The sequence below is a fragment of the Rhipicephalus sanguineus genome, chromosome 5 (genome assembly GCF_013339695.2).
Source record: "Rhipicephalus sanguineus isolate Rsan-2018 chromosome 5, BIME_Rsan_1.4, whole genome shotgun sequence".
NCBI lineage: Eukaryota > Metazoa > Arthropoda > Arachnida > Ixodida > Ixodidae > Rhipicephalus > Rhipicephalus sanguineus.
In genome coordinates, this window is record NC_051180.1 from 55,631,488 (window position 1) to 55,659,203 (window position 27,716).

General features: G+C 51.2%; 1 protein-coding gene across 2 annotated transcripts in view; it reads left to right on the plus strand.

Moving 5' to 3' along the window:
• Positions 1-27,716, plus strand: part of LOC119393658 (mediator of RNA polymerase II transcription subunit 1) — a 310,663-nt gene that overhangs the window by 192,196 nt on the left and 90,751 nt on the right. The window contains exon 1 of one of the 2 annotated variants that reach the window (XM_037660767.2): positions 8,153-8,396. The exons of the other annotated variant lie outside the window; for it this stretch is intronic. The gene's annotated coding sequence lies outside the window, so the exon portion shown is untranslated. Of the gene's footprint in view, positions 1-8,152; positions 8,397-27,716 lie in introns of those variants that run through there. 2 annotated transcript variants of the gene reach the window in all.

Below are 27,716 nucleotides of genomic sequence, written 5' to 3' on the forward strand. Positions count from 1 at the left end.
ATCTGTTCATTTTCAAGCGAAAACTTGTTATAACTTACTGATTTCGGTGTTTGGCGTCGTACGCGAAAACCTCGGCGCCGGCGAGTGTACAGACATGCGGCCCTCGAAGGTGCGGCGCCGGTCGCATGCGTGTTCTTATGCGCCGTTTTCCGATAATTCGATCTCTCTCTGTCGTGGGCTTGTCGGCGATCGGCCGTTTCTGACTTCGCCATGTGATCTTCTACCGAGGTGACTTTTCATTTGACGTTGCCACGTTGCATTGTTGCCTGGATATGAATGCATGATCGTCGTTGTTGCTTGTTGCCTTAGCAGCGCCACACTTCAGTTGGGCTGCTAAACACGTGGAAAGCATGATGGTGTGTCGGAAGGTTCTAAAGCCTCTTCTTTACTTCAGAAGCAAGCGTTTTTAGCCAGCTGGGAAGCATCAGGTTTGGTGAAATAAATTCGCCTTCCTTACTCAGCGTAGCAAGTCAGCGATTCGTATACGCTGGCTATAAATTCTCTGCCTTTCAATTAAAGGTTCTTTCTCTGTGTCCCTCTCTAAAGCACGTGGATGAAGGTCCGATTCCCGGCATGGATATCCATTAAATAGGTCGTGAATCTCGACGAAGAGCACGACTCCTTGCGCAACGCGATAGGTTGTGCCTCCACTGTCCCTGTCGCGTGGCGTCCACCGAAGCACGCGCTCATTCGCCCTACTCTCCTCCATGACTTGAGGGAACGTGAGGTATGCTTGCGCGTGTGGTCGCGTCGACGGCCCCGCGCGTCGCCTGCAGCAACGCCGCGTGGCACGTGCAGGCGTTGTACAGGCGCGGACGTTGTCGGGCGCCCGAGCCGCGGCTGGTGCGCGTCGAGCCCTCCTCTCAACCAGCGACACGGGCGTCCGTTATGTCCCTTCCGAGCGGAGCAGGCAGGGCCTGCCTTCCATGCCTGTCTGCAGGCCGCGGGTGCGGCGAATGCTATTTTCGTCGACACCGCGCTGCCTGCCGCCGAAGAGGCGGAGGCTGTGGTGCGCGGCTCTTGGTGCTGTCGGCAGCGACGTCGAGGAACGGCTTTTTCGGCCGAACCCGTACACTATAGAGCGCGTGAAAGCCTTCTTAGGGCCGCTACTGAGAGTGGCAGCTTCTTGCCTGCGAAGGCCACTCGTCTTCATATAGTACGGATGGGTAGAGATGTGTGTGTGTAGGGGGGGGGGGTCTCCTTATTTTTGCGCGTGTTGCTAGAAATGGTTGCTCGCTAGCTGTTCATCTTTCTGTGTCGGGTTCTTTTCTCACTCTCGGGTTTTCGTTGTCATTCGCACCGGCGTCGCACGGCCCGTCGCACGCGCTTGTCTCCCCTCGCGCGCATGTCTTCCTACGTTCTGTGCGCGCTTGTTCGTGTAATGGGCGATAGGGCTGCCGCGAGACGGAGCGCCTGCCAGCAGTGGGCCGTGATACGAAGGACGCGTGCTACGGCTTCTGCACCCTGGCGCGACCCTAGGGCTGGTGACCCCCCCCCCTGCTACTTCCAGGGGGGGGGGCACGCAAGATGTCCCCCCCCCCTTCTCCACCCATTGCTCCGCCCCCTCGTCCTACGGCTTGTTCTGCGTTTTCTTCTCGGGGAGGAGGTGGGCTCCTGGAGTTGCCGAAATTAAAGCTGAAGGCCACGCGGTTGCGTCAATTTCACGGCCACTGCGGCGCTCCGTTTGATTCGTGGCAGCTCACCTCTGGGCGCGCAGAAATAAGGCGGAAGGTTGTGCGTCCATGTTCTTCTTGGTCGTGTGTATGTGGAGCGTGCTACGTGCTTTCATCATCTGGCTCGCTCCTCTTGCAGTGATCAAAACTTTCCGTTCCAGCGCCTCCTGGGCTCGCGCACGTGTGCGCCGCGCTATCGCATTCAGCGCCGTGTTCAGGATACGAACTTAACATCGCGCTTCTCGCTCACGAAATGCTCAGGGTGCACGTGTGCGGAATATGCCTGTAGGTTAATTGACTTTTATCGCATATTTGCCTGCGGAGAAGGGTTCGAAATGACAATGCCCAGTCGAACAAGAAAACAGCAAGAGAAGATGGTTCAGGGAAGCTTGCTAATTTTCGACTGTATGGACTGAACTAATACGTCAGTGGTGGTATGGTGCTGTAGTAAGCGACTGAGCTTGTGTATGATGAGAAAATCGAGAGTTCCGGCAAGCGCTACTGATACATGCAGTGAGCTCACGCGAGTTTGTGTCACATCGGCTTAACATTGCCCTCACAAAAAAACTTATGGCCAATCTGCAGAAATTCTACAGACCACGAGTCACCCCTGATTCGGAATGCGGAAAGAAAAGTGAAAGACTTTATGTCACCCCTTGTCACCTCCCAGTAGGCAATTGGAACACCCTTTCTGCAGAAAGTCCACAGAGCATTTGTAGCCGCCAGGGTGCAGCATGCCGGCAGAATGTCTGCAGAGCGTCTGCAGAATTTCTGCAGCATTTCTGCAGAATGTGTGCGGAGCTTTGTCGCGGATGAAAAAAATAAATAAGAGCTACTCTTTGCGTTACACCAGAAGTCAAGTAACATGCAGCATGCAGGGTTAGAGTACCGTACATACACCCACCAACACACGACCACAGCGTACACGCAACAACAGCAAAGTAAATACCGCACACTCGCGCTTCACAAACTAACACCCACCACCCGGTATATATAGCCATGGTATCTTGACCTGCCATTCAGTGCCGGTGGGAAAATTCCTACGCTTCAAATTTTTAAATTTACACGTTCACAGAATACATGTAAATTTATGTTGAATGTTAGGTAGCCATAAAACACACATATCTGTTAATCTACACCCGCCAAATGTGGAACGCGATTTTAATTAGCGCATTCCAATTACCAGCTGGCAGGCTGTCGCATGGTGCTGCAGAAAAGCTGCAGCCTTTCTGCAGAAATTCTACAGACCATGAACAACCCAGGTGCAGAGCACGTGAAGACACGTGACAGACTTTCTGTCTCCCCCTATCAGTGTGTGACTGAATGGTGAAATCCATTTATTCATTATTATCAAATGTGTCATGGTCCAGAATATATAGATACATACATATATATTATATACATCCACACGCACGCACTCTGGGCGCTCATTATCAGAAAAGTCCGCTTGCCGTCTGCTAGGGGTCTGCAGAAAATCTGCTGACTAGGTCTATATGGTGATGACTGGTGGGTGACTGGTGGTTGACTGAAAGATGAAATTCATTTAATTATTATTAATGAAATGTGTCATGGTCCAGAATATATAGATACATACATATATATTATATTCATCCACGCGCACACACTCTAGGCGCACATTATCAGAAAAGTCTTTTCGGGGATGCAGAAAATCTGCAGACCAGGTGTGCAGAAAGGTCAAGTCTACAGGGAGGTGACTGGGGTGACTGGGTGGTGACACATATATGTGACAGTCAGGTGAAACCAGTTTTTGTAAGGGTGGCCCGTACACTTACGTCACAGCCAACGTCTCCTTTAGTTACCAGATTCGTAGTGAAACGACGTATTTGTATCGAGCTATTACATATACCACATGTTATAATTCAAGTTTTGAGCAAAGAAAACGATCAGATAGGTGCAAACCACCTTGCAGAGCTCTCCGGTAACCTTGCTGAAGAATGCTATATTGGAGAAAGAGCGTGGCTTCCGAGATGAGCGGCGCCCTTTCCACGGGTACGCAAGGCCATTGCCAGTAGTTATTTTGACTCGCCTGGGCTCATAAAGGCGATTTCACAGCCGATGAAAGTGCGCATGATGTTACGAACCTCCGTGTTGTAGAAAAAAGCGTCGAAGCGAAGTTAGTCGCGACTCGCTATACTCGCGGACAACTTTTCTTGGCAATGAAGGGAAGGCTAGAGAGCCGAACTACGCGTGTGCAACCGCTGAAGATTATAGTCCCACAATTGCGTCCGTGTTTTCTGCGGGAGAATAAAAACAAAACAACATTACTTTATTTTCTACGGGGTGCTGTTTGAAAAGAGGGTCAGCACGCACCAAGGAGATATTTATATTTGTTTTGATTTATGCAGTGTCATTTCGCGTTTTTGCACCTGTGAATACGTCGCACCTTTTACGTGCACCTCACAGTCAAAATGGGGTCTGCGTCTTCGGGTGAGACCTCGTCACCCTCCAGCTTTTCCGACGATTCGCCGAGGGAGCTTGTGACGAATTTTACTAACAAATGGCCGTCTAAGTCTGTGACGGCCGCTCGAATAATCAAATGGCCGTCACAGCAGATACGGAAGGTTCACAAACCAAAACTAAATTCGAAACGTGCGCCGAACCGGACTACTTCGCGGAGCAGTACATGTGCAGTAGCCCCGCCCCCGTAGCCTTTCCTTCATTGCCAAGAAAAGTTGTCCGCGAGTATAGTCGCTTTTTCTTGATCGGGGGCGGTATCGATCATTGACTTCAGGAGATATGTCCGGCTCTTCGTTAGCGTCAAGCGACGGCCCATTGCGACCACCAGTTACAATTAGGGCTCGTTTACCTCGGACGTGGAGACTGGAGTAGTCGGGAATTTCGTCTCTGAGTGACAGTCCAGTCACATACGCGCGTATACACACGTCGGAGCTGCAGTGGCCAACTTCGAAAGTGTTGCTTGGGCGTGCATCTTTCGTCGCCGAGAAGTGCGAGTTTATATATGTGCGCTTTGAAGTTCATTTCCTAACGAAGTGTAAGCTTTTCGCTCCTTCCGTCGTTTCAGACACGAGTTCGACATTTCTCAATCGCTTCTTTTTTTTTATTACAGTTTTCGAGCATGATAATACTGTTTAATATCACAAGCGCTAACAGGCAGGCGAATATAACTTTTATGTTGTTAAAAGAATGACAGTTAGTTAAGATGAATCCGTAGAACCATTTCCTATGAAGTTTCTCATAACTCCAGTGTCACTTTCAGACTTCAAACCCCATGAATCAATCAGTCTTCATTACGTGTTTGACAAAGCAAAGTCCCCTTGTCGAAGTATCTCATCCAGCCTGATGCATCATTTGTTCGAGTGCCGTTTGCATAGCTTCTCTCCCACGAAGTCGATGTGTCTTTCCATTCCGAGCTAATCATGTTCAGGCACGAATGCATTGATTGTTTGTCAGACGCCCAACGCACCTCTTCAGACCGAGATCAGTGTTTTGTATGTGCATGGTGACCACGCTGGGGCAAAGCTCCCTAAGCGTGGTCAAAGCACACCGAAATGTTTCTTGTCGGAGAAAGTGGGTACAAAAAAGAAATCGACACCGTTCGTTCCGTAAGGCGGTATATATATATCGTCGTTATGCAAGTCAATTTTTTTTTTTTTGCGGCGCAGGCAATCCGACATCGAGATACGGCACAAAACCGTGTAACCCTTGTATGGCGTTAGGTAATCCCCACGGCCGCTGTGCTTCGCATCGAGGATTCCGTTATGTATGCATACGTCTTTGGAAAGGGCAGCGGTTTCATCAGTATTCGTGTTTGGCGCTCGTTCTACGCGCGAGCCTGCCGCCTATATATTGTATACTTATGTGCGCCTATATAATACATCCCTCCGTATATCTATATGGGTGCGCTCGTATATTTGCTTGCATTTGTTCGCTGATACGTACGCAGGCCACTTTATTCCCTTCCTTTGTTCTATTTTCCTTTGGCGTATCATGAGCTATATGCTGAGCGTTCCATTTCGCCGACCCGTTTGCACAGCTGCGAAAAAAGAAGTCAAATGCCTTCCTTTTTTTTTTTTTTTTTGTGGAGCTGGGGGCTTCGGTGATCCCTCCGTATACAGGTCAGTCAAAGCGTGACATTATAGGTATGTTCCTTTTGACGCGGTGTGCAGCGACATTTGAACTTTTCCGATATCTCGTGCCCCCCCCCCCCCTCCCAGCCACGCCAACGCACGGTGTTCGTTTCTTTGATAGTCTGTCGGCAGGAGGATTTATCTTATCTGGCGACGTTAGAGACTCAAAATATCACCTCTGTACTTACAGTCCAGTGAGAGGTCTCGAAAACTCATTGTCACATTTACCATTGCGGATTTAATTAGTACAGCCTGCAACGTTAGATTAGTAATGTTCATATGCGGGCTTCTTTAGGTCTCCGCTAATCACTGTTTCTTTGCGCGCGAACTTGACCGCGCTTTGCGCGTGATCGGCTTTATGTGTTGGCGTAATTGTGCCGTACAAAAAGAAAAAAAAAAACGAAAATAAAATGGCAAATGCGTATGTTACGCATAGCCTTTAGAAAAGCTCTCAACGCACACGGGATGTTCATTCAATAAATAGTATCTCTTTACTGCTTTGGCCTGAATTGATCTGCTCGCTTGATAAAAAAAAAAAAATCAAAGTAGGCCTAGTGGTCCCATGCCAGCAATTTGGGACTCCACCAAGCGTTAACTTCGTACTGCCCACATCCCGAAGCCCGCTTGTACCCTTGGAGTGAACCGGCCGTGTCCGGCCGGCACTCGGGATCGAACCCGGTACCTTCCGCATTGGAAGCTTTACAGGAACTGTCTTAGCTTAGGCGCGGACGATATCGGTGGCATAGTGAGGCAATGGACTTCTAATTCTTGGCTCTGGTGAATTCTGTCATGTTGGAATTCTCGACGAATGGGATGGCGCGCATAGCCCTATCATCTGATTGAGCCAATAAGAGATGACAAGATGGCGGATTCTAAAACATATTGCAATTGAAAGTGTTTAGAACACCGTTGAACGTGGAGTCACCTACTTTTACGGCCTTTTCCGGTATTGCGGTTTCAGCTCGGGGTAATATCGATTACCTTTTTTCACACTTCCTATTAGGGAAGTGCTCCTGCACGTTGTGTATCTTCATTTGATAGTTTCCTTAGTGTATCTTTAACGCCTCCAAGAGGGCTCGGGGATCTACTGCTACGCTAAGTTTGTGACGCTGATGAAACTACTGTCTGCTCGATTTTTAATATTACGCCTCCCGATCGGCATTGTTCGCCATTGAGTGAGGTTAATTCTCCGTTGCCGTCAGGAGATATAAATGTTGTATACGCTGGTAGGACAATAAAAATATAGTGTCGACTAGTCAAGATGTAGTGAAGATATAGTGTCAACTAGTGAAGATACTCGTATGAAAGTGAAAAAGCCGGGGAGTACAGAAGGAACTGGAAAGCGGGACGAATTTCGCTCTCTGCCGCCGTGAACGCCCAATTTAGAAGTCCACCGGCGCGCTGGCACTCTCGCTTTCACCGGATTGGCTGATTTGTATGCTCTTCCGAGGGGTGTGCGCCCCCGCCTGACCTCGTGTATGGTGGACCTCGTGTTGAGCATCTCATATGCATGGGCGCCGTTCGTGTTCCTTTTTTTTTTTCTTTTACGATGGGAAGCAGCGCTTGCTCATTCGCCGCCGTCGTCCACTACTACCCGCCTCCATCAAGGACATCGTCGCCTCTTGTTTCGCCGGTATCCCCGAAAGGGGCATATTACCGGCGCTCGCGCGCGTGTTCTTTTACTGCGTTCCTCTCAGGCTCGCGCTCGCGAGGCTTTCATACTTTTCTATGTCATATTTTCCTCCCCCAGAGTTTTCCATCTTACTTCTCCGCTCATTTCGGCGCTATTGCCCGCTCCGCTGCCGCGCATGGCTCGCTCGCCGGCCCGCTCGCTGCACACACGCATGCACACATACTTCCTCCTGAGGCGTGTTCCTCTCTCGACGAGCCGTTCTTCTCCGTTTCGCATTTTCGGCGCTGCTGCTGCTGCTTGCCTGCCCGCTTCGTACTGCTTGCGCGCCGCGCTGCCTCGCTTTAGTCTTTCTTTCTTTCTTTCTTTCCCTCCCCTCTTGCGTGGCCATTTCTTTCCCGTTTTTTTTTTCATTTTTCTATCTCTTCATTGCGTGCGAGCTCTCTTTATCTTATTTTTCTCTCGCTGTCAGGTTTCGCGTTCTCTCTCTCCTCGCCGTTCTCCGTGCCCCGAGTCGAGAGCGGGCGCTCGTGTGCGCGTGTTCTCTCCCGTAACCGTCCTCTCCCGCTCCCTGCCTCTGCTTGTGCTTTTTTTGCTCGTGCCGGCGGCTAGCTAGCCTGCTCGACTGCAGCAGCGGCGTCGTGTGCTTCTCTCTCGCCCCCAACGCCCTGTTCTCTCTCCTCCTCCGTGGCTCGGCGCGCGGTGGCTGCCGGGAAGAGTTGAACGATCTCTAAACTCGATCGGGCTTCTCTCCGCCGCCGCCGCCTGCGCGCTCGCCCGTCGCTGGCTGTGCTGCCGCCGTCGCTGTGTGTGTGTGTGCCCCGTTGGAATGGGGTTGCCTGCGGCGCACCTGTAGTAGCACCAGTGCCCGAACCCGGGCTCACCCACGCCGCACACCTCGGATACACCGCCTCGCGAAAACAGTGCTTCTCTGACGCTACTCCCTCCGCCCATGGATTACGACCCCTCTGGATGCCACGCTAGGTGAGTGCTGTGCCCCCTCCCTGTCTGTCTAGCTGCCCCTTCGGAGCGCGTCAAACGCTGCTGTTGACGCTGCTTGGGATCTGGCCGCGTAGGGAGCCTGAGTGCGGACGCTAGGTTTCTCGTACCGCAGGGCGGGTGAAGAAGTTTCGTCGGCACAACCCAGCCCGCGGGTCTATTGCGTCTCTGTGTACGTTGTGTTGGCCCCGTTTGGCGGCTGAGCCGCTTTTTCGCTCGTGCGGTGGCGGCGGGCCTAGCCGAGCGCGGTTCCTGTGGCTGGGTTTTGTGTGTGTATCTGTGTTGTCCGCTCGGCGCCTTCGGCGCGAGCGGAGGATCGTCGCGCCCTCGGCGCGAGCTCGGAGTTTGACGTTCACTGGACGTCGTACGGAGGAAGGACCCCCGCGCACGGTGCGACCGCCGCCGCAGCACAAGCGAGCAGCAAGCGCGCACTCTGGGCGGTCGAGGAGTTGTGTGGGCCGGTTATTTTTGGCAGTTCCTGGTGTGCCGTCTCGGCGTGTTCTCAGGCCAGTCCCAGTTAGAGTCGCGATCGCCGCGATTCTGCTCGTTTCTGTTCTTTTTCTTTTTATTTTTTTTAACACCTGCCATGAAGCGGGTCGTTTTTCCTTTCGTCACTGCTTCTACGGACCTGGCAGTTTTTAGCCACGGAGGTTCTCTTCCCCCCTCTATCCATCTCCATTTTTTGAAAAGCATATTTGACTTCTTTGTTTTCCTTGTGTCTATCGCATGTGACTCCGATTGACCGGATCCTGCGCGCAGCGTCCCTAGCTCCAAGCGACGGACGGGTCGATACCCCCGCGCTCCGGCTTTTGTTTTTCATGCGTTCTTTTGTTCCCAGCTTTCGGCGTCGGTGGAGATTTTTTTTTTGTTCACGTGCGTCGGGTTAGGGGCCACTAACCTGCCGGTGGAAGCTAGCGTTTGTTTATCTATCCCGAGAGAGCTTCACGACGCGGCGTCGTCGATTTGGCGCTGTCCGCTAGGCCTACCTTCGCTTCTGTCCGGTCTTCTTTGGGACGAAGCGCCATCCTCTCACAGTACAAAAAGAAACTTGAACCGTGAGCGATCACCAGCTTCAAGGAACGTCCCCTTCGTGCCTGCAGTGGTTGTTGTTATTTCGATCTTTTTTTCGATTAAATTGCTAGCTCGCGTAAAATCGGGGAGATGGAGCAGAAACACAACTTCTCTGCACCTTCCACTCCTTGTCAAGTACCACTGTGTTGTATCTCGCACCTCTCTTTCTCTTCGTTTCTGAATCCGCTGTTAACCGACTCGAGGTTCGCCGCGTCAGTTCGCGCTATTGTTTTCCCTTTTTTTTTTCTTTATTTGTGTTGCGTGCGAGAGCGGGTTTGTTGTGGGCGGCCCGTCGTCGGGACAGCCGAGCGAGAGGTCTCTTCTTGCGCAACTCTCCTGCGGCGTTCGCGAATGACTCGAAAGGCCACCAGGCACGACTCGGTGGCCAGCGTGCTTGCTGCTGCGAAGCCTTCAGGTCCGAGCCTCCGCCAGCGGCGAGCATGTTTACTCTCCCGCTCCTCCACTCTCGTCTCTCCCTCACTCGCACCCCTTTGTCTACGCTGTGGTTGCGTAGTGGACTGGACGACGGTGGGAGCCTGGCCTTTTCCACTAGCTTTATTTTGCCCGCGTTGTACTTCTCGGGGGGTGCTGCCGATTTTGTCTTTGCTCACTGGCTCCCTAGTGCATCACCGGCTGTACTTCGTTCATCGCGTCGGTTTTCATTGGGGATAGGGGTTTACTGTCCTGTCAGGCGCAGATCAGCTGTTTTAAGCGGCGTGTGGCGGGGATCGTGGCCTTCGAGAGAGGGCGCCACCGTCGCGCTCCACCTGTGCCAGCCCGTGCTTTTTCGACGTTGCCGCTCCTTCCTGCTCGCTCTTGTTCGCAACATCTTCTTCTTTCTTTTTTTTTTTTAACGACACGTTTTCTCTTCTTCGAACGATATTCAGAGACGAGAATTCGTCTACCTCTGGACGAGTAAATGATTTCTATAAATAATTCTTTTAAAAATAATCACCCTTAGTGGTCTCTTTGACGTGGTCAGGCAGTACCTACAGCCGTATTTCTGATGGTGTTTTACGCTACCAACCTAGTCGTTGTATTTGAGTTATAAGTTTTTCTGATAACGGTTTTTTACAACTTTGCCCTCCTCCTAACCGTCCCCCCATTTTCTTTTCCTAACCTGTTAACCTGCGGTAATTTAGTCTGCATATTGCTGTAGTTTATACGTAGATCACTGGTGCCTCTTGCTTGTCCATCTTCCTGCTTTCCAACTGTGTTTTCACTTCGTGATAGTTTCGCTTTCGATTTAAATTATCGAGACCCGGCGTTTACTGGAACTGCAGGCGTTGACAGGAAAGAAACCGATTGCATCCAGCTTTGTTTGCAGGCAATATTTACGAGAGCTGCACGTCATTCATCTGCCGTATTTATTTTATTTTTTTAATGATTTCCTACTAGGTTAGGTAGTGTTCGCACTTTTCCCGTTTCGTGGGGGTCGTTGCCCCATACGAAGTACCTAGTCCTCGGTTTTTCGTTTCTTAACTAGGGAATAGTAGTACACCCTCGAGTGCTTCGAGTTGTACCGCATGTGCCGTCGTCTCGTGCTGTCCTCACACCGATAATCGCAAAACATATCCTCTACTTTACTCCTCACCCTGACATGGTTTCTCGCCTTTGTATTTGCATCTGTTGAAACGTTCCTATAGTATTCCCCGTGAGGCCGCGGCCTCTAGCACAAGTATAGTGCGCATGTTGAACCACCGAGTTTACACTTCAAAAATACGTGCGTCTTCACAGAGAACCGCATTTCCTCTCAGAGATCATTGTCCTGGTTATCAACGTGCCTGCTTATCAGCGTTATCTTCGTCGTTTTCGGACAGCTATATGAACGCCTGACTCGTGTCTTGTGTGTAACGCTCTAACGATTTCGTTTTTTTCGCTTGACGTTCGTGCTTGAGTTCAGCAGGTAGTCGTGTGATATGATACCTTTGTAACCTCTTTAGTAGAGAGGTTACAAAGGTAACCTTCGTTAACATCATGGATTACAATCTACTTAATCTAAGACAGTCGCAGCCGACCCGTACTAACAGTTCCCAGTTTGAGACCTCCTGGGTATGCGCTGTGAACGCTGCTACGCATGCGAGCGTATTACTTGTTCCCTAGCTCTTTCCTTCTTTCTTTCTCTATTCTTTTCCTCCCCTTCCCCCGTGTAGGATAGCAAACCGGGTACAGCCTGGTTAACCTCCCTGCCTTTCCTTTGACCTTCTCTCTCTCTCTGCTTAGTACAGAGACCTCTGTTTCGCTAGTTTAATGACCCCTCCCCCCGTGCCTGTTACTCTCAGGGTCGAAGCTTCGAACACTGACCTTAGCGCTGCCGGTGCTGTGCCGGCCGTGCGAGCATGCCGCAAACGTTCGCCTTCCGGCCGCGTAGGGTTGCACGTCCGCAAGCGGTGCAGGTTGTCCTCTCGAAACATCCGGCGACGCAGCAACTTGCGATTGAACCGGCTGGCTGCGAATGATGTGTGACCGCCCCACCCCCCTCCCTCCCCTTCTACTCTGCGGCATCACGCTGTATGTTACGTTAGGTCAATGTATCCCTGAATGCGACTGTCGGGGAATCCGACGCTGACTTGAACTTTGAACTTTACTTCGTATCCGTACGAGGCACCGATGACAGGGGCACTGACAAAAAGCCACAAATCGGCTTGTCTAGGTCTTCGTCCCTTATTGGCAACGCACAGCAAAACGTGCATTACAACACATCGATCATATACTGTTGAAACAACGTAAGAGTAAACAATGCGTTATGAATAAAAAACAATCTACTGACTTACACGAATGTTCTGCAAAGTTATTTACTTTGTTACTAACAGAAACTACCTAGAAAAAATAAGCTATGGCCTTTTGAGTGTCATAGGGGTACGCATAAGGAGCACAGGTAGGTGAACATTGGCCGATAATCAGGCCATCATCCAAGACAGGGAAACGGTAAGCTTTTCCGTTTAGTGTGCAAGTTATGGGAAGACACACGTCTGTAGAATTTTTGTCCAAGCTTATTCGACCTAGCGTATTGTGGCATGCCGGCAGCGGTGTAAGTCACGTATATTCCTAAAGAATGGAACCCCGTTATAGCGAAGTCCCATTCATGTGCAACCGCTCTCGTTGTACACGATATTCCTTGTATGCGTGCACTTGTTACGCGCTCATACAGACGAGATACATCATAGGTTTACTTCGTTGTATACGATAATTCGCTGTATCCGAGTTAGCCTTCGTTTTTGTAGTGTCGAGGTACGACTGTTTCAGCGAGCAAGGGGTGGTACATAGTTGCTAAAGACGATGGCGGCGTCACGCGGGGGCCTGCAACGATCGGGCGCGGCGCGTGAGCTCGCGCTGCAGCATCTGTCACCACCGCTGGTCGTCGTCTCGATGCGGATGACTCACAGCGGCGGAGGTTGGGGCGAGACGGTGCAGCAGCGGGCGGCCGGAAGTCGGCGCGTCCTGCACGCGCTCGCCGTCGTCTTCCTGCAACCCTCCCCCGTATTACGTCTTCCTCTAATTCGGCCCGCGTTTTATATATGAAACTTTGCGGCGTCCACGTTTACCAGGAAGGTCCCCGAGTGCGAACGAAGGGAGGGGGGCCTCTCTGTCTGGCGCGCGTGGTAACCCCCACCGTCCTCGGCCAGGCGTCTGATCTGCGCCACCTGCGTATCGGCGTGCGCGTGCGCCGCGTGTTCTTTCGCAAGGCGAAAAAAAAAAAAACAATTTCTATGCGTGCGTCACTCGTACACACACGCGGCTGCTCGCACACGCGTGGGGGAGAATTGTAAAACGGGGTATTGCAACAACGCAGGACCGGTGGCCTTGCTGCCCCTGTAACTGTGGCAGATTGTGTTTCTATTAGCGTACCCGTGGACGCTAGGCAAGGGAAGGAAGGGGGTCGGGGCGTCAGAGGGATGACGCTTTTGCAGTGCGAGGAAGTAACGGATAAGCAAGACTGAGCTCGGATGTGGTGGGGATTCCCTCATCTTTCTTCTCCCCATAACGCTTCCTGGAAGAGGCGCATGCACCAGGTGGTATGAATCTCTCCAGAGTTCGTTTGTCTCTAAGGTTGCTGTAACCTTCGAATCATTTTGCCCGGTTTAGCGAAGACGCCGCCTGATGGGCGCGCCCATCCGCTTCGTTCCTGCTTCTCTTTTGCAAGTTGCGTTTAAAGACGACGCATTTTTCGAGCTTAGCATCGCAACACCCTATGTTCTAAGCTACCACGACGGGTACTATAAGTGGCTGTAACCATAGGTCAGCAAACTCCTAAGTCGAGACTCACTTGGGCTCACTCAGACTCGGATCAAGCCACGAGGCTGACTGAGTCGGGCTGAGGAAAACTTTGGTGAGTCTTAATTCCGAGTGAGCCCAATGCGCAAAATATATTTCTTTAGCAAGTATGAGTGAGCTCCGCATTTTTTTTTTTTTTTTGCCGTCCTATGGTGACTGTCTGCTTGTATATGAACTCTGGTCCGTACACGCTGCCACATTTTACATGTAGAACAATTTGTGCGCTTTTTTTTCTTGCTTGTAGGCTGTCTCACGCATCTTCCACTCAACTTTAAACGCTTTCTCGCCTGATTCACCATCTCGCGAACTGTGCCAACCGTCGGCTTCGTGCTGCGTGTCGCACGCTCGCGGTAGGGGGGTTTTCAAGCAGCTGGCGCGGCGCGACATAACCCTTGCCCCAGCGGCGGCGAAGTGCTCTTTCCGTGGCGCATCGGGACGCCGATACTTCTTCGTCCTTCGTTCGGGCCAGGCCGATCGATGATAGTCCCGAGGTCAGAAGACCACTTTACCCTCGCACGCCGCCGCCGCCGCGCGCTCTTCGACTGGTCTGCTGGCCGTCCGTGATCACCGGATTCGAGCGTCTCCGCCCCGGCCCGGTCGCCGTTGTCGGCGCGCCGTCTTCATCACCAGCCGCCACTTTTCGCAGTGAATCTCGCGCGCGGCAAGACAGCTTTTATAAAACACTCTCTGACAAGTAGGGCCACGCATTCCGACTGCACGGCTTGAGCTGAAACGTTCCCAGTGTGCAGGGCTGGCTGAAGATATGGCTTTTGCTTCCCTGTCAGGGCCGTAGCCAGATTTTTTTTTTTTCGGGGAGGGTGTTTGAAGTAGACTTCACGTATGTTCGTGCGAGCTTTTGTATGTGCGCGTGTATATACATATGCAAAATTGAACAATTCCGGGGGAGGGGGGGTTGAAACCCTGCGCCAGTTTCGTTGCATAGTCGCTTTTGTTTATTTACCGAATTTTACAGTATCTTTGAGAAGCTCACTTACTGGTGGTCTATCCTCGATAACGGCTGCAATCCCCCCCCCCCCCTTTTCAATACTAATTGGGCTACTGATTACTTTAAGAGCTTAAGGGGTTTCGCTGCTGAGCACGAGAGCGTGGGTTCGATTTCCGGACGCGACAACGACATTTTTGTGGCGACGAAATGCTAAAAAACATCCGTGTGCTTGTATTTAGGTGCACGTTAAAGAAACCCCCGATATTCGAAATTAATCTGGAGTACTTCCAATGCTACGCGCCTCATCATGGCGTTGTGGTTCTGGAACGTGATACCCCAGAACTTACGTTGTTTGACTTTAATGGCGGACCGTATACTACGGTAATATCGACAGTATACACATGTAATAATTGTACGAGTACCGTCGTGCCACTAACACGTAAACGGCGGGTGCTGTCCGTTTTGATGTCCTTAATGCGTCTTCACAGTGTCGTGCTGATCACGTTTGCCGGCGGCGTGTTATTGGCGACATGTTCAGAACCGTCTCACTTTAGATGTAGAAGAGTTGCTGTACACTCTACGCAATGACTGACAATTTCCTGGCCTCGTTCTCGCCGGTGTATAGTTCGTGCTAAATCGTGCACCGCTCCAAAACCTAGCGCCTTTTTGTTTCTCTTTGCCGCCTCCTCGTGTCTGGCGCGGTTGTCTTTGGCTCTTCTCCACAAACTTCTGCGTTGATGGCTGTTAAATGTACCTGCACTGTTTCCTTATTTGTTCGCGATGCCAGGTCTGTGACCCCCCTTCTCCTGCTTTTCAAGTAGCTTTCTAATCGGACACTTCGTCTTTTCCAGGTATCTTGCCCTTCTCTGTACTTGGGGAGCCGGAATCTCACCTCGTGCGAGCTGTTTGCTGTGGGCAGATTTATTTTTCATTGCATTCTTCTATTACGTTTGACCAGGACATTGGCTTAATTCCGAAACTTTCTCCTCCGCAAATGCTCTTTGGCTGTTACCGGGACACCCTATAGAGGACACGCTCTCACGTTCGCTGGCAGTGTGTCAGACGTCGAGATTTGCTGGCGCCTGCTTTTTCGTAAAATGTTAGCTCAAGAATTTCCGTATGCGTGCGAATATGAACCGTCTCTTATGATCCGTGCTTTCGCGATAAACGCTGCTCGTCTGCGAGTACCGCTAAGCGCACTTCGGTTATTGAGGCTAAAGCCTTAGACGCCTCACCAAACGCGAAAAGTGACCGTCACCCTATGACATGATCAGGACGTCACGGTTCGCCAAAGTGTATGACGTCACGACGTCGCATAACGTGGCGTCATCAAATGACATCGTCGCTTCGTCAAAGGTGGGACGATCCCGGAGCCACTGCAAAACCACGTTGGGCGCAGGAAGCTTTCGGTGGTGTGGGTGGATCAGTACAATCGAATCGACTGAAGGCTTTAGACAAATGCATAAGGGACCGTGCGGCATTTTTTGTTTTTTTTTTGTTTCGGCGCTGTGATGTTTTTTCTTGTAGGTTGGTAGGAGAACCAGCCTTTGATTTATTCACCAGAGTTTTACCAAGTCTCGCGTTTACGCGTTGGCGTTACCCCGATGTCATAGAGCTTGGATTCTCCAGAGCATGTTCGGTTGGATCGCGGGCCTCGTTGGAGACAACACCGCTCACACGCGACGTGGTCGTCACTGGCCTCGTATGAGCCCCCACCTCGGCGTGGCTTTCTCAGCGAGCCAGCAGACAGCGCCGCCGTTGCTGCGGGCGAAGAAGCCTCCCCGGCATCACTGCCTGGACCGGCCGGGCAAACGTCCTCGCACGGCAGGTCTCCTCACACCGCCGTCGTAGGGGCTTCGTGCTTTCGCTTCTCGACCCTTTTTTCTTGCTTTCTTTTTGTTTTCCCATACACGTGAGCTGTTCGCAGAAACCGGTTCTCTTCTGCCGCCGAGCATTCCACTGGCGCTAACTTTTTTTTTTCTTTTCTTTCTTTTCTTCTTCTTGCGCGGACGAGCGTCAGTTGCGTCGAGGCGAAGCGGGGCGTAGGATGGACCCGACTTTTCTGCCGTGGACTGCTTGCTGTTGCTGCTACAGCCGCAGCAGCAGCAGCAGCAGAGCGCCTGCCACACTCTCTGCCTCTTCTCTCTCTCCCGCTTGCTCCTCTGCTCTGTGCGGTTAAGAAGAAATTCAAATGGCCGCTCGCTGGACAAGCGGAGGCAGCGGTCAACACTTGCAGACAACCTCCCCTCCATTCCCCATACCCTGGCTAGCTTCGCCTTTTCTCTTAAACTTTTCGTTTTGTTCTGTCGTCCAGTTACTCTCACAAATAGTTCGTGTTTTCGCGGCCTATTAGGCCCACGTGATTACCTGTAGAAGCGGTGGCAGTAAGTTTTTCCATTTTGTCGTTTAGTTATTTAACTTTTTCTGAGGCCTTCTCCCTGCTCCCATTCGCTAGTGCACCCCCCCCCCCCTTCCCCTCCCGCTGTGTCTGGCGTTGTCGTCGGCTTTGCCGGCGACGGCAGGCTGCGCGCGACGTGGGCTACTTAACCTGTGCGCCTTGTGTGTGAGCAGAAGCTCGGCGGGGAGTCTCGTTTTTTTTTTTGTTTGTTATTTGGTTTCGCAGGGTCGATTAAAATTGCTACGTCCTAAGGCGTCAGCTTGGTAGAGGCGCGGAGTACATTAGACGCGAAAATGGTTCTACTTCGAATGCGGCGCGCCGGGTGCGACTGTTCTTTTACCTCCTGTTGGTTATGAACTGATTAGCTGGTTATCTGGCGGCTGGTTGCAGTTGAGTAGGCGTGACGGTCGCGGTGGCCGAACGAGATTTCTCATATTACAGCGTCTTCTGTCTTTTTCTTCTTTTTTTTTAATAGGGGCTGTCAGCAGAGCGTGTGCTTGTGAATTCGTGGCGGAAGAAAACCGCGAAAATTAAGACGCGGACGCAAGGCGGGATGGAACTACACAAGCGCTGTTGACAAATAGAGTAAAAAGAGTTGCAGTGCGAGTTAAGACAAAGCAAATAACTCGTAAAAAAAGCTTAGGACGTAACACTATGGTTACACTCTCTATTTTTTTGTGTTCTTAGCTCTACCTTGGAACGCTTGTTCCGTTCATTCCTTGTGTCGTCCCATACCTTAGGTTTCGAGCAGTTCTTTTCCACCGCCCCTTTTGGCCCCTTTTGGTTTTCCACGTTGTGGTGTTTAGAGTTCGTTACTTGCCACGTAGGGTCAGCTCATACTTGTGCGACGAGTTTCGAGACCCGAATTTTCTGGTGACCGCCACTTGTAAAGAACATTGCTTTAAAGACTAAATAGACGGCGTATTGTGAATTTTCATGAAACATGAGTGGGTTATATGGCCAGTCGCAGCGTCATGCGACGACTTCAGTGCGTGGCTTTAGTTCTCCGGCTCTGGCGTGGGGCACCATGATGTTTCCTTGCGGTGACAGTGTCTAAGTCGTGCAGGCAGTAGGATCGCTAAAGTGCAGTTTGGCCTGGCGCCTTACTGGAGCGAGATTTTCGAAGTAATAAGGGATGAATGTAAAGTCTTTTGCATAGTGCATTGCCTGCTTCGCCCTAAGAAGTAGCTGGTATACGCTTCTACAAAGTGCCGTAAGCCTACGCAGCGTGCATCTCTGTACGAGTATTGTTGTTAACAGCGCCGCACACGTCCATTGTAGGCCTTCGTCTGTAATGATCTCGTTTGTCTCGCTTTATCCGGTCTAACGGAATTGAGATAATCACTGATTGTATCAGGGGTGGAGGGCGTCTAGGTTGGACGTGAATGGAATGATTGACAGTCTGCATCGTTTGGTGTGCTCTCTCACCCACTTGCACACTCTCTCTCGTGGGCAACACTCATGTTCACCGCTGTAACGACACCAACTGGTTTACGTTGTAACTAAGCCGCGGGCTGTGTTCGTACCACCTGTTTTAAAGCGTCGCCTCTTCTCTTAACAGACGCCATTAGCCGACTGTTGCAGAACCCCTGCTGCGCCGCGACATCCGCAAAACAGGAGCGGATTGCGTGGAGTGAGTTCAAGTAAAGGAGGAAAGGGGTGGGAAAGCGCTTCAATCCTGGTTGCGAGGCGCTGCTGACGAGACCTCCAAATCCTCCTTTCTGTGTAGTACAGGAGCGGTAAATGCTGCTGCTGGAACCGCTATAGGGAACCCAAGCTCAAATTTGCAACGCGACGACAGCGCCGCGCCAGCCGCCCTGCGGCTCTGTCGGAAAGCTCTGAACCTTAGGCGCGGCCGACTCAGCCCCTTTCACGGTAGCGGTAGCGCACGTGCGCACGCGTTCTTCTCTCGGTGCGGGTAACTGGGGGGCCGTCAGCTGGGTACGTTGAACCGAGAGGCTTGCTGTGCGAAGCTGCGCATTTCCGCGATGGCAGAAGCGACCCCGCGGAAGCGCAAGCGTGGTCCGAAGTATTGCGGTTTAGTGGCCAGCCACAACAGTGCAGACAACACCAAGGCACACGATTCACGTGTTAAACTGTATCGGTTCCCGGGCGTGTCGCACGAGAAATAAAGGCGGCAAGCGTGGATAGCTGACAGCGCTGTCTCGCCTTCTATTTTGGCTGTCTGAGTTCATTGCTTTCGTTCGTTCCGACGACCTGAATCGGTAAGTAACGCGGCGCATGCACGCAGCGACTACAGTAATGATTACTCGCTGTCTTCTCGCATTGTTAAAGTCCAGTTACGGTGTAGGTGAAGCAACTTTTGTGTTTTGATTCCCCGTGCTCGTGAGACCTACCCGTCGTTGTTGAACGTTCACATTCGCGTTATACCGTTAGCGTTGCGCGGTTGGTTGAATTAAACTGAACTCGGCACATTGTTAGAAGTTCGGCGCCTGCATTTCACGCGTCGGGAAGGCTGCTTTTCACGCCGGAACGGACGTCTGTGCATTTTCAGCAAGCTTTGACATCGTTTTGCAGGTTTGCTTTGTTTTTGTCACTTTATTAGGGTGATATATATTTAAGCCGCTAAATATAACTGGCACTTAATACATGCTTTGCAATTGCAACCTTGAAGTAACCACCTTCTGATTTTGTGCGATTTTCTAGCCGCGTTCACGCAACAGGTTTTATACGCCTGTCAAGTCGATATCATAAAAAGAGACTGCAAGCATGACGCGAGAGCCGAAAAAAACGAGGCGAGCAGTTCATCTTGCTTCACAGTGGTTAAAGCTCAGCTAGCTGCCTCGCGTCTTAATCGGCGGGTGATTCTCTAGCGGCACGGAGGACTTGACTCTAACCTTCTCAGGAAGCAGTGCCATGGCCGTATAATCTTTTTTTTTTTTTCGCACGCCGCTAACGTTTGTTCACGAAAGTACACGGCTGCTACTTTGAGCATGCCATATCAAAACAACAATCATATGATTCGTAGTCCACGCCGCAGAACATCGATAGCGTGTACGGCTTCATTTCGGAGTGCATGTGGACCATTGTTCATCTTTAACATGACAGATGAGACTTACCTCGAGGTATACGTCCTACACGGTGTAATCTCGACTTGGGAAATGCATTTCGCTTTGAGTCGGGCGTCGTTGTCGTCGATCGTCTGCTCTTCACCGTTAACGTGATTGACGAGCCTTTCTCATTTTATCAAGTTCGCTTTTCGGAAGTGCCAGTCAAGCTTGAAAATCCTTTTGAAGCCGCACTGCAAGCGGTACATTGTGAGGCGCCGCAAGTGCACCGCGAGAGCTCTGCACGTGCACAGAAGCGAGCAGCAACGCGGTGTAGAGAAAGGAAAACGCGCGCTGCTTACACCACAGTTTCTCTTTTTCTGCCAGAGATGGCGCTGCCTGTCGAGAGCAGCATGAGCAGCAGCTCCGCTAAGCGTTGCTTGGGAAGCCTATACTGCCTATACTGCGTGCCTGAAAACACGCCATCGTGCTCTTTCAGCTGCCATCTGTGCATCTCGTACACATGGCGAAGGACTTCCGCTTGCCCTCCTTTTATCTCTCGCTGCTGGGCTCTGGGCCCGACTCGCATGGTTGAAAGCCGTGAGGGGACTGGTGTGCACTGCTTACTGCTGCGTATAGCATGTACTGAATCGCTCGATGGTGCACTTTTTGCTGCGACGCAGGCTTACGATTACGGCATAATGTTTGTTGCGCATTTGTGTATTATTATGCGTACTACAAAGCCGGCGTTTACTCCTCTCCTATTTCTCGCTGCAAGAGCTGCGGGACGCGTCTACCAACACTAACTGCACTGTCTCGGTAATTCCATGCAGCAGGGACGAACCTGAGAGTGCACCAAACCGCAGATCCTTGCACGGGGCAACAAATCGCGTAGGGACACCTCTATGCGGGTTTGCCTTAGTGCTTCCATCGAGACACATGTAGCTTATAACGTTTATGACTATATCGCTTGCACGGAAGTACTGAGACAGGTAGTACGATGCCCATTGCGCGTCGCTACTCCATTGTTTGGCCAGTCCGTCCAACTGTTCTGGCTCTCGCAACCTGCTCTCGTTACAGTGCGTGGAATCGACGGGCCGTATTTCTAGTGTAAACTCCCTCTAAACAGGCTGATCTCTTTTTTTTCTAGGATACGCGATTAGCTTACGAAAGCGCGGGCCTCTTTTGAGCTTTGTATACCAGTTGTGATCGTAGCTGCCTCCTGCCCATTCCCTCACATTTTCCTGTTCTTTTCTTTTTCTTTTTTGTCTAGCATCAAGGAACTCGTTCTTGCTCAGGCATCTTGTCGGGTTAAATTTCCTGCGTGCGCGATGAAAAAAAAAAAAAAAAAACGCCAGGCCTGCGTTGAAACCGCAGCACAGTCACAGCGAAAGCTGGAAGAGCGGCGTTTCTGGAGCCCGTTAAGCTCTCTTGGGGCTACAATACAAGTACACTAGAAAGGTACCCACTACGCCATAAATCATAATTTTTGTGAAGTTGGGAAGCACCTACTAAGCCATCATTCGTCACTCTGCGGAGAAGCGAGGCACCAGCTACACGTCTGTAAGGCATTATGTGCACTTTGTTGAAGCGACGACGAATGATGATGGAGAATTATGGCTCAGCCCTTTGTAATGGGTTGGAAGCTTTAAACGGCCCACCAGTTATGTAATTTGCTTTGGGTGACGCCCGGTCGTTATTTCCTTCTCCTGCCATGCTGTATAACATACTTTGACGTGGGAGAGAGGGGGGGGGGCGAAGAACTTTACTGAGACCCTGAGGAAATGGATCATGCGCTTATAGGCTTCCTTGGCAACCAATACAAGTGCACTTGCGAAGAACCCACTACGCTATAAATCATTGTAATTTTACTGAGACTCCGAGGAAATGGATCATGCGCTTGGGCTTCCTTGGCAACCAATCAATACAAGTGCACTTGCGAGGAACCCACTACGCTATAAATCATTGTAATTTTACTGACACCCCGAGGAAATGGATCATGCGCTTATGGGCTTCTTTGGCGACCAATACAAGTGCACTTGCGAGGAACCCACTACGCTATAAATCATTGTAATTTTTGAGAAGTAAAGCAGCAGGCACTGTGCCATTTTTCGTCATTCTACGGAGAGCGTTGGTACCTGCTAAACGCATGTAAGGCATCATGCGCACTTTGTTGATGCTGTGCCTGATGACGATGAAGAATTATGGCAGAGTCCTTTGTAATTGGTTGGAAGCATTCGACAACCTACTCGTTGCGCATTTCGCATTGTGGGACGCTTGGTTACAGAATTCGCGTTGTGCGACGCTTGGTGCTTATTTTACTCTTCTACCACGCTATATTGCATATGCTAATAGGCTCTTTTAGCGTCGCTTACGCTCAGCCCCTCGCAGATGTAGCGTCCAGAGAGAGTGCAGGAACTGCATAGATTTCGTGTTTTTGACGAGCGCGTCTTGCCGAGACGCGGTGAGCTCGAGTGCAAAACGACGGCAAAACCAAGTGGACGCACCTTCACGCTCCGGTCAGTTGGCTTCACGAGCGGAGCGAGAGATGCGTTCTACGTTCCGCCGGTCACAAAATCGCTCTGCGCACGCGCACTACAGTTCTTTCAACGTGTTTGTGTGTTTAGGGATGTAAAAACAGCGCAAAATATAGACAAGGACAGAGGAAGAGACGACACCGCGCTGAACTCGCAACTAAACTTTATTGGAAATTACACGCACATATATCAAGCATTTGACCCGGTCACGTGGCAAACCAAAGGCGCCTGCGCAGCATAGCAGTTTCCTGCTAACACACAAACTGCGCAGCAGTTTGTGTGTTAACTGAGTCGCGCGCACTGCAGTTCATTCTACGCGTTCGTGTGCATTCACCGGTCTGACCGGAGCGGACCGTCAATGCCCAGCTAAAAGTGCCTAATGTGTTTCCTTCCCGACATGAAGCCTGTATAGGACCTTTTTGCAAAGCAGTCAAGCACCAGCATGGCTCAGAGGTTGATTACTGGGCTCCCACGCAGAGGGCCCAGGTTCGAACCTCGTTCCATCCTGGAATTTTTTTCTTATTTTGTTTTTTTTTTCTTATTTCGAGCGATACTGGTTACGGACACCGGCGGCGGCGGCGGCGGACAACTACGGCGCCAAAAATGGCCGGTGAAATGATCTCATAACAGCTTTCGCTGTGAAACAAACCCAGAGCTGGGTTAAACCTCTTGACATATAGCGCATTGTGTTTATTATCGTTGTGGGCGAAAAAATAGCAATGCGAGGAGCGTATAAATCGGCCGGCTATACTCGGGACACGTGCGTAATCCATTCAGATTTCTTTTCCCCTCTGTATTTTTCGTTGATTGAGTGCGCCAGCGCGAGCTGAAACATTTCTTCGCGCTGCGCTGATGAAACGCCGGTAATGGTCTCAGGAAGCATCTGGTTCTCACCAGTGCTTCCGCCTGTCGACGGTTACAATTTTTTTGTTGTTTCTCTCGCCTTTCGTAATTGTGTTGCGTCAGCATGAATGATTCGTTCCCGGTATTCATGTTGCCTTCTTTGCGTGGCTCGGGGTTTGAACGTGTTTCTCCCTTCATTCTGAAAGCGCCGGTTAATTGCGAAATAACGGCCCGTGCTCCTGTACAGATGCGTGTGATGGGAACCAGCGTGTTAAACCCTTGTTAGTTGTGTGTCGGGTCGAAAGCTTGCTGTTGCGACCTTCGGTTTACTTAACCGGTTCGTCGGGACCGCCAGTGGATGCGCCTCATGAATTTCATTTCACGATATTAATGTGACGACGCTGGTGTTAACGCTACAGTTGGCGTAATCTCTTCTAGGGGCGTGATTATGCTAATGGACGTTTCTTCGCGTGTTTGAATCAAGACTCATATGCGCTCTGCTTGAGCGCCGAAGTGTTGTGAAACCGAGTATGGATAACGAGCTGTTTGGACGTACGCGACGAATGACATAACATCGCGTAAAAGTAGGGACGAACGTATGACGTGTCACGTGACTTGCCAGGCGCGTTGTTGTTGGACTCGACTGCTTCGTGGGATACGGTCGAAAAGCTGCATGGGTTTTATCAGATAGATAGATAGATAGATAGATAGATAGATAGATAGATAGATAGATAGATAGATAGATAGATAGATAGATAGATAGATAGATAGATAGATAGATAATAGATAGATAGATAGATAGATAGATAGATAGATAGATAGAGAGAGAGAGAGAGAGAGAGAGAGAGAGAGAGAGAGAGAGAGAGAGAGAGAGAGAGACGGACGGACGGACGTTCCATCCATCCATCCATCCATCCATCCATCCATCCGTCCGTCCGTCCGTCTGGTGCAGGTTCGCCAGATTGGGAAGTGCATCAGCGATCAGCGTAGGCGTTCCCGTACAAACTGGTTGGTGTCTTGCCTTGATCAGTCATGCCGTCGCAGTGCCGTATTAGGTCAGAACATGGTGCTGAAATCGCGGTTAAGGCAGTGATCAATGCAATAGTTATGTCGTCCAGAAAAAGAGACAAAAAATCAATGGAAGAGACTGAATATTTATCGGCATAAGCATTTGCCATCCGATAATTCTGACTTACCGCGAGACGCCGCGACGGTTCGGGCGAGTCGCGGCACATTTCGCGGTGGGACGTCGTATACGGGTCATCATTTCGCGCAGCGGGGGTCGCGTGGGCAGAGAGACATCGCGTCCGAAAGGAATCCCGAGGCTGGTGTGTACTGCAGGGGACTCAATCGTCGTCTTAGCAGCACCAGAACTCTGTGTGCGACGAGCGATTTCTGTCTCCATCCTCCGACATGGGAGTCGAGCTCGGCTGCGAAGAATCCTGCAAGTGCATGAGTAATCGCCAAGCTCGCTTGTCTTCGCGCCGCGGGACCGAGTTCGCGTCGTGGATCTCGGCTATGTTCTTCGTCTCGGCGTTCTTCTCTCTCCAGGGACAACGGAAGCTGGCGTTTCTCCTCCTCCCCTGGATTGCCCCTTCCATCTTGCCTGTTTCCATTGAGTCCTTCCGTTTCAAGCGGACACTGAAAGGACCGCGGCGAAAACGGCCGGCACGCACAGTAGTTGCAGTGCTTCCTTCTCGGAAGAGGTTTGCGAAATCGCACGGCTTCCTTGAAAGACGTGTACCGGGCGAGTGGAGGGGAAGCATGTCGCCGAGGAAAGAAATAAAATAAATGCTCGGAGAAGAAGAGCGATGCGCGGCCGAGTCCTTCCCAGCGCCGCGCAAACGTAGCGAGCGGTCACCGAGGACGCGCTGTGAAGACGCTGGGCCTAGCTCTTAACTTGCCGGGCTCGTCGTTCTTGCGCGCGGCGGGCACCTTTTTTTTTTTTTTTTCTCTCCGCTCTACTGCCGCCTGCCACTGCTGCGAGTTGGGCAATGCGGCGCGCAGTGCTGCTGCTCCTCCCCGATTCCAAGGTTAAACCCTTCCATCGCCGCCACCACCTTCTTCGAGCGTCGGCTGCAGCGTCTTTTTTCTGCTGCCTGCGCATCCGGTAGCCGGCCCCTAGCTAGCTAAGTTGGCGCTGACTTCGCTTCGCTTCGGCAGCCGAAGCAAGAGCGAGGCCTGCGTGCGCGCCAGCTTAGCGCGCCGATTTGTTGCTTCTCTACGATTGCAAGGCTTCAAGTCAGGGTGTGTGTGTGTGTGTGTGTGTGTGTGTGTGTGTGTGTGTGTGTGTGTGTGTGTGTGTGTGTGTGTGTGTGTGTGTGTGTGTGTGTGTGTGTGTGTGCAAGGAAGAGGGGGACGATATGAACCGGCGCCTGGTAATCAACCATGTACGCGCACATACAAACCTCCCAGATACATACATACGGCATACATACGTGCATGCACGATACACACATACAGACAAACAGCCCATAAGGACTTGTGGGAGCTCGAGCAGTGCTGCCCCCCCCCCCCCCCGCCCTTTACCACAATTATACAAAGGGAGACGTTATGGTTACGGGAGCGCGGGACGATCACCCGCCATTACGTTAAGCACGGGTGATCACCCGCCACGGTGGTCTAGTGGTTATGGTGCTCGACTGTTGATCCGGAGGTCGCGGGGTCGAATCCCGGCCACATTTCGATGGAGGCGAAATGCTCGAGGCCCGTGTACCTAGGTTTAGGTGCATGTTAAAGCACACCATATGGTCGAAACTGCCGGAGCCCTCCACTGCGGTGCCCGTCATAATCATAATCTTGGTTTTGGGACGTAAAACCCCAACAGTTATTTTTAAGCACGGGATGATCGCCGGAGTGATGCCTATAGTACAAATTGAGGCTGGGTTATCCGGGCGCACAGTCTACGCCTCACTCCAATGATCCTGTTCGTTCGCATTCCGCCCACTTCGTCGCTGTCAATGGAAGCCACGTCGAGTGACGAATAAGTTGAATCATAAGGAGGGCGGGGTGCACTTGCTTGTTATTCTACGGCGCTCACCCGTATTGCTAAAGATAGCTGCGCAAATGAAGGATCTACGAGCTACTAACTTTATACGGCGGCAAACGCAGCTATAAGCTTTAGTTCTCTCGTAGGAGCGGAGAATACAAGAGAGAAGCTTTCTTAAGGTCTTTCCTTGCAGAACTTGCCATGCAGAGCTGGGGGCACTATGACTTTGTTTCTGCCGAACAAACCTTGGTCAAGCCTGCGCGTCTTCAGCGGCTTCGCGAATTTCGATCGTAAAAGTAGCTCGTGAAGGGGTCGTGGCGGCACCGTTTCCACATAGGTATATGTGATGTTGCCATCGGCGTTGCAAAGGCGTGCGCGGCGTGGTCTTGCGTAGAGCCTCAGGGCTCACCGTAAGGATACGACGCAGGAAGTACCTGGCGGTATTTATGCCACGCGCTTCGAGAAGCAGCTTTTCCTCTTTCGCCTTCGTGAGAGCTCGAGGACGGGTAGAAGGAAAAGAAAACAAATAAAGATGTACGAAGCTGGTTCGCCGCCGTGCATTTAGCTCTTTAGGCAACGGAAAAAAATCTCGCCAATAAACTTTCAGGGTGTGCGTACTGCTAAACGAGGTCTCGTCTTATCCGGACGTCCTGGTGTCGGGCGTGCATTGTGGTTCCTTCTGTTTGCACGGGAACGGTCCGGTAGGTCGGCACGTATGCCAGACTGGCGCCCGAGTGGCGGTTGCCTGCGATGTAGCAGGCCGCGAATGCGCGCCCTCTCTCATCTAAGAGCCGCTTGAGGCATGCCCTAAGTGCGCGGTCACGTGTCGTTTCTTCGCGCGCTTTGCTTACGCAGTGGGCGCTTTGGAGTGACGCATATGCAGATGACCAGACCTAGTTCTCGTGCACGGTTTGCACCAGCGAAGGAGGGCTAATAATATCGTGTATAATCCGGCTTCTAGCTTTTACAGTCTTCGGCAGGTATACGGCAAGTCATCTTTTGATCTCTGAAACCTGACTGTGTTATCTGATTGCGACCCTAATAGAGAGAGAGAGAGTATTTTTTTTAATGAGTGCTGGAGAAGTTGATGAATAAGCGATATACACAGTGCGCGACAGATACAGAAAGTACGTAAATTTGTTGTATCTGCTGGAAGCGACAGAAATGTAATCGAACTGCTCGGCGTATTGTAAAATTTTGTCCGACAGTTTGTAGGTTTCTTCCTTTGTTAATTATTA